Raw genomic sequence first — 6,668 nt, forward strand, 5'->3', positions numbered from 1 at the left:
TTATGTTAAAACTTCCCACTATAGTTGTGAATTTGTCTACTTCTTTCATTTCTGTCTGCGTTTTCATTTCATATTTTGAAGCCATTTTATGGAGTGCATATACATTTAGAATTATTATTTCTTCCTGGTGGTTTGACATATGTACCAGTATTAAATGTCTGTCTTAATCTCTATATATTTATTTTAAAATTTTTTAAAAATTTAAATCCAATTTAATTAACATATACTATATTATTAGTTTCAGAGGTAGAGTTTAGCCATTCATCAGTTACACACAACATCCAGCGCTCATCACTTCAAGTCCCCACCTTAATGCCCATCACCCAATTATCCCATCTCCTCACCCTCCTCCCCTCCAGTGACCCTCAGTTTCTCTATTACCTGAGAACCACATTAGAGGGGGCTCATCTACCTTTGGACCTGATTTAGAAGATTGAATCCGAATCTGATACTATGATTGGATAAGTCCTGGGAGTCTCTGGAGGTGGTGAGCTTATTTTTCACATATGAAAGATGTGAATATTTGTGGCTAGAGGGTGGACTGTCTACTAAGAGACAATTCTTACAACTGTATGTGCATTCTGCTCTTCCCATCAAAAAGTTCATTATATATTCTTTACGCTTGAATCTAGCTGACCTGTGACTTGCCAATAGAACATGGCAGAAGAAAAGCTGAGCACATTTTGAGCCTGGCCCTTCAGAGTCTGGGCAGTGTTTGTTTTTATTATCTTGGAGCCTTGAACTGTGTAGGAAGTCTGATTGCCCTACTGGAGAGTCTTACCAACTGCAGCTGCTCCAGCCTCCCCAGACAAGGCGCCAGACATGTAAACTAAGCCATCTTGCGTGTTCCCACTTGGCTGCATTCCCAAGTGAATGCAGCTACCTGAGGGACCCTCGCTGATCCAGGTGCATGGACAACCCACAGAATCATTGTGGTTTTAAGCTAGAAGGTTTTGGGATGGTTTTCTATGCAACAATAGGTAACTGAGATTGGCTTACTATAGCCTCTTTAGGAATACTATTTTTATCATTAAGTAATAATCCATTTACCCTTAATAATGCCTTTGTCTTAAGGTTTATTTTTCTAATTAGATCAAGCAGTTATTAATCATGTCATTAAAATCTGCACCCTTACTAATTTTAGTCTGGTCAATGAATAGCCATATGCTCCACATTTCCCAGCTCCCAAATAGTAGAGGACCATGTGAGTAGATATGTCTGATGGGCTGTGAGTGAAGGCAGTCCCAGCTACTCTCAGGCTGAAACAGACCAGAGCAAGTGTGCCCTATCCATGTCCCAATGGCCCATGTGTTCCAGAGAGTGCAGGTACAAAGTGGTGAAGCCCGAGTCATCTTCCCTTCCCATCAGGGGAGCTCCTGACTAATATTAGATGTGTAGCTTGAAAAAAATTAAATTTTAGGGTATAGTAAGGAATATAGTCAATGGTGTTACAAGAGTCTAACTGTGAAACTATCTTGAACTGATGCTTTTTTTTTTTAAAAGGTATTTATTTATTTATTTATTTATTTATTTATTTATTTATTTATGATAGTCACAGAGAGAGAGAGAGAGGCAGAGACACAGGCAGAGGGAGAAGCAGGCCCCATGCACCAGGAGCCCGACGTGGGATTTGATCCCAGGTCTCCAGGATCGCGCCCTGGGCCAAAAGCAGGCGCTAAACCGCTGCACCACCCAGGGATCGCTGAACTGATGCTTTTTTTTTTTTTTCAATTTTTATTTATTTATGATAGTCACAGATAGAGAGAGAGAGAGAGAGAGAGAGAGAGAGAGAGAGAGGCAGAGACACAGGCAGAGGGAGAAGCAGGCTCCATGCACCGGGAGCCCGATGTGGGATTCGATCCCCGGTCTCCAGGATCGCGCCCTGGGCCAAAGGCAAGCGCCAAACCGCTGCGCCACCCAGGGATCCCCTGATGCTTTTTTTTTAAATAAGTCTGTTGCTTAGCAACGGTCTCAACTTCTACCAGGATAATTTATCTGTTCAAACTTTTTTCCTTATCTCAGGACAATTTTTATTTTTATTTTATTTATTTTTCCTGGGTTTTATTTCCTGGTATTTATTTCTTTATTTCCAAATAACCAGCAGTTGAATTTTATTACAGTTCTTTTTCCTATTTTTGTGATGAACACATTTCTGCTTTTCTTAGATGTATTTTGGTTTTCCTCAAATTAGTCAATAAAATGTTTATCTATTTTAACTTTTTTCCTTTTTAGCGATATGAATATTCAAGGTTATGAACTTTCTGTGCTTTAGTCATATTTTGTGAGTTCTGCTACAGTCTTTTTATTACAGCATGTTCTAGGCAGTTTACAATTTCAGTTTTGATTTTCTCTTTGAAACAGGAATTTTTAGAGTTTTCAAATATCTAGATGGTAGATTTTTCTTTTTCTTTTCTTTTTTTTTTTTTTTTAAAGATTTTATTTATTTATTCATGAGAATACACAGAGGGGAGAGAGAGAGAGAGAGAGGCAGAGACACAGGCAGAGGGAGAAGCAGGCTCCATGCAGGGAGCCCGACGTGGAACTCGATCCCGGGTCTCCAGGATCATGTCCCTTGGCTGTAGGCGGTGCTAAACCGCTGAGCCACCGGGGCTGCCTGATTTTTCTTTTTCTATTTTTGTTATTAATAATGACATTTTGTTAATCATTCCATTTTAATCCAAGAACATGGTGTATACATGTCCTACTTTCTGGAATTTATTGAGGGTTTCTGTGCCCTAATTTGGTCTTTATTGTTGTTGTTGATAAGCACTGCGTTAAAAAGAATGTGTACTCTTTATCTTCAGGACAGAAAGTTTTACATGTGTTTAACATAGCCAGCTGATTAAATGTGTTAAGTAGATCTTTAGTATTCTCATGTAATACTTTTGGTTGATTTATAAATTGTAAAATTATGTGATCTGATAGATGGAAATTCGTATATTCTCTTTATAAATATATATAAGAGAATATAAGAGAATTCTTATATTCTCTTTATTATTACATAGTACCTTTCTTTTGGTACAATTTAATACTTTTTATTTATTTATTTTTTGATTGAATTAGATTTGTTTGTTATTAATGTCAGGATTCTTGTTCCTGTTTGTGTGTCCGCTGGGTATGCTTTTAGTATCAATTTACTCTATGCTTTAGGTCACTTTTAGAATTATTTCTTGCATACAGTACATACAAAAACCCATTGGGTTTTATTTTTAGATCCCAAATGTGACTATTGCTTTTGTAACATTTATTTATCACATATATATTCATATGACATCTATGTTGGTCTTCATTCTGTCATTAATTTTGTGTTATCAAACTTTCTCTTCTAGTTGTTTTATTTTCTTTCAGTCACTGGTCTGTATTTTCCTTTAAGGTTGTATTACATTGCTCATACTTCAAAGAGGCTATAGCTTCTTTTCAGTTTTGTTAGTGGTTTAACTCTATGACTCTAGTGTTCTTAAAGTTCTTTTCCTTAATTTGACTCTATTTCCTGATTTAAAAAAAAATCAGCCCACTTTACTTCTCCCCATGTTTTCCTCTCTTTCACTTCCTGGTTAGTAATAATATAATTTCCACATTTTCCAAAGTTATACCTTTTATGCCAAGTGCTACAACCATAATTCTCATAATTGCATAGTGTTGGTGCCATGTTTACATGAGTTGAAGACTCATCTCCAATTCTAGGTCATATTTTGCCCTGAGGGCTCAGGTGCCACAGTCACTGAGCTCTTGCATGTTAGAAAGAGTTGGTCTTTGTCTTTATTCTTAAGATATCTGGGTTTAAAATTCCCACCACTTGACTCCTTCCTGTTCACCCAGTTGGAATCTTTTTCTTCAGAATCTCTCATTGGCAATTCTGTCTCAGTGTTCCAGATGTTCTCTTCTATCACATATTTAGATATTTTCCATTTTCATTTATTCTGTTGGTTTTGCTCAGTGTGCCATGAATGGGTATATTGGCTCTTTCTGTCACTCATTTAAGTTATTTTCCTTTAATAATTTTAACCTTCTGATTTTTTCCTATTTTAGTTTGCTTACTTTTCTCAAATCTATCTTTCATCACTGGGTACACTGTAGCAGCTTTTATTCTTTTTCTGCTTTCCGAATTAAATATGGCTGATTTTCTGCTTCCATTTATTCTTTCACCTCCAAACTTGTTTTTTTCTTTTGTTTTTCACTATGTCTATTACATATATCTATGATATAAAAAAGAGAACTTTTAAAAGAACTCCTTTGATATTGTGGAGAAGATAATATCTGATTTCACCCCTTTGACTTAGTGGTATGGCTCTACGTCTGGCCATGCTCTTTGTTGAAATTACTCATCCATACAGTGAACCTCATGCTAGTAAGATTCCAGTACAGTTTATCTCTGAATGAAGCTCAAGCTCTCCTAGCTGTGTGTCAGCTGAAGAACAGCGTGGGGAAAGATCAGGGGTGTGAGCTGGCAGCAGACAGCTCCTACCTAGCCAAGTTGCTTCAGAACATTTCCTTACTATTTCTGCCATGGTCTCTGTCTTGGGGGCAAAGAGGAGGTCTTCTTGGCTTGAAGTGGAGCCCTTTCTTTCAAGGCATTTTTGCATGACAGGGTTAGCATATACTCTCTCCAGCTGACAGCATTTACATCTGTAGAGCCAGTACTGCCCACCATATCCTCCCGTGTCTGTGTGGTGCTTTGTTCAGCCCTAACAACCCAGCCCCAGAGGGGCTCAGGGGGACTCCGGTGTTTCTGCAGCCTCCAAACTCCCCAAATCTTGCCTTTTAGTAAATGGTCACTTACTGAAGTTTTGGACCTTGAGAGTTTTGTCAACCAACTTTTGGAGAAGTTGGAGTTCTTTCTAGAGGTTTGTGTAGGGTTCCGTGTTCACGGTCACCTTTCTTCCCTTAATTTGATTTTAAATTTGAATTTCACTGTGGTTAAAAGCCGTTCTTCCTAGTATGTGAGTAGGGAATGTGACTTTTCAAAAGTTTCATTAAATATGGAAGTTTACATCCTTTTTGTCATTTGTGGTTGGTCTTAGTAAAACGTGGTAAATATGTTTTTATTGTGAACTGAACAAGATCTTTATTCTAAGAGTTACTATATGCTGGGCACTTACTGTAATATGCATCACACCAGGTTCTTTGTCTATATCTCCCTATTTAATCTATGCAGCAACACTGAAGCACACTGGACAGTGAATAAGACAGGCAGTGTTCTATCAGGCAGGTATTATTATCTTAATTTTAAGATTAAAGGACTCAAAGACATAAAGAACCATAATTTTAGATACCTTGTGAACCCAGAGACTCACAGCTCATAGGTTGGGGGGCCAGGGCTGGAAACTACATCTATCTGGGCAGGAGCCTAGCAAAGTGAAGAGATTCAATGGTCATTGACATTTGAACAGAGATCTAGATACAACACTGCTAAAGTAACAGTTTCTATGGTTAAATGATTCTCAAAAGCAATTAAGGGCCTATTCTGAGTCCCTGGTGGCAGGAAATGGAAACCCGGAAACCCCAGGTTCTGAAAGTTATAAATAAATGCTGGACTATATATATATATATACTTACCACTGCACTATGTATGCGCAGAACAAAGCCAAAGGCTTGTGCTAAAGCTTTATGGAGGACACGAAAACACAATTAGTGGGAAGGGTGCTTAACTATAGTCATCTGATCCTTTCAGAGCTCTCAGTCCATCCAAGTCCATCCAAGGCATTGCACCCCCAGATGCTCCTGGTCAAGGAAACCACAGGGAAAGTTCTCATGGAACATAGTGGGGAGAGAGGGCACATACAGGGGAGGAGGACAGAGGAGAATTTAATTTCTTAAATGGTACTATTAAGTCATTTTGATGAGAGAAAATCTAACGAGCAGTGTTTTGTCGAGATAGGTGACAGGGCACAGGCTCTGTCATCAGAGAGACTCAGGGCTCTGCCACTTACCAGCTGCATGACCTTAAACATATTATTGAACTTGATCCCAAGTTGCTTTGTCTTTAAAAACAGAGGCAATGACATCCATGTCATTGGATTGGTGTGAAAACCTTATACTCAGCAAGTTCAAAACCCAACCTGCTTGCGACAAAGCCTGCTGCTCTTTCAAGCTTCCTACACTTCCGTGATTCTACCAAACTGCCTTCACTTGTGGTCATCAATGCTTATTTAAAAACACAGAGTGAATGCACATATATTGAATAACTCCATTGAAGTATAATTTTCAATGATAAAATTCACTTGTTTTATCACCACAATGTAAACTTTAAAAATTTCCACTGCCCCAAATAGAAACTGGACACCCATCTGCACTTTCCATTCCCACCCACAACCCCAGGTGACAGATTACTAATTTACTTTCTTTCTCTGTAGGTTTGCCCATTCCGACCATAGACATGGATTTTTATGATAGGTGCTCTTCTGGGTCTGGCTTCTCTCAGGTAGTATAAGTTTCTGAGGCTCATTCTTGTGTCAGCCTCCGTATTCTGAGAATGGATATTTTGTGGTGTGAATCTTCTTGGCTAGGATAACAAGATTTATTATGAATCTCCTGGAGTTTTTCACAATTTCCTTTAGAGTGGTCACCTACAGCAACTTAAGTTTGATAAAGAAGAGTGAGAGCCAGAAATAATGAAGAAAGAACATGTTTGCCATCTGCTGTCAGAACTTCTGGGCTCTGGAGGCAAA

The sequence above is a fragment of the Canis aureus genome, chromosome 6 (genome assembly GCF_053574225.1).
Source record: "Canis aureus isolate CA01 chromosome 6, VMU_Caureus_v.1.0, whole genome shotgun sequence".
In the NCBI taxonomy this organism is placed as follows: domain Eukaryota; kingdom Metazoa; phylum Chordata; class Mammalia; order Carnivora; family Canidae; genus Canis; species Canis aureus.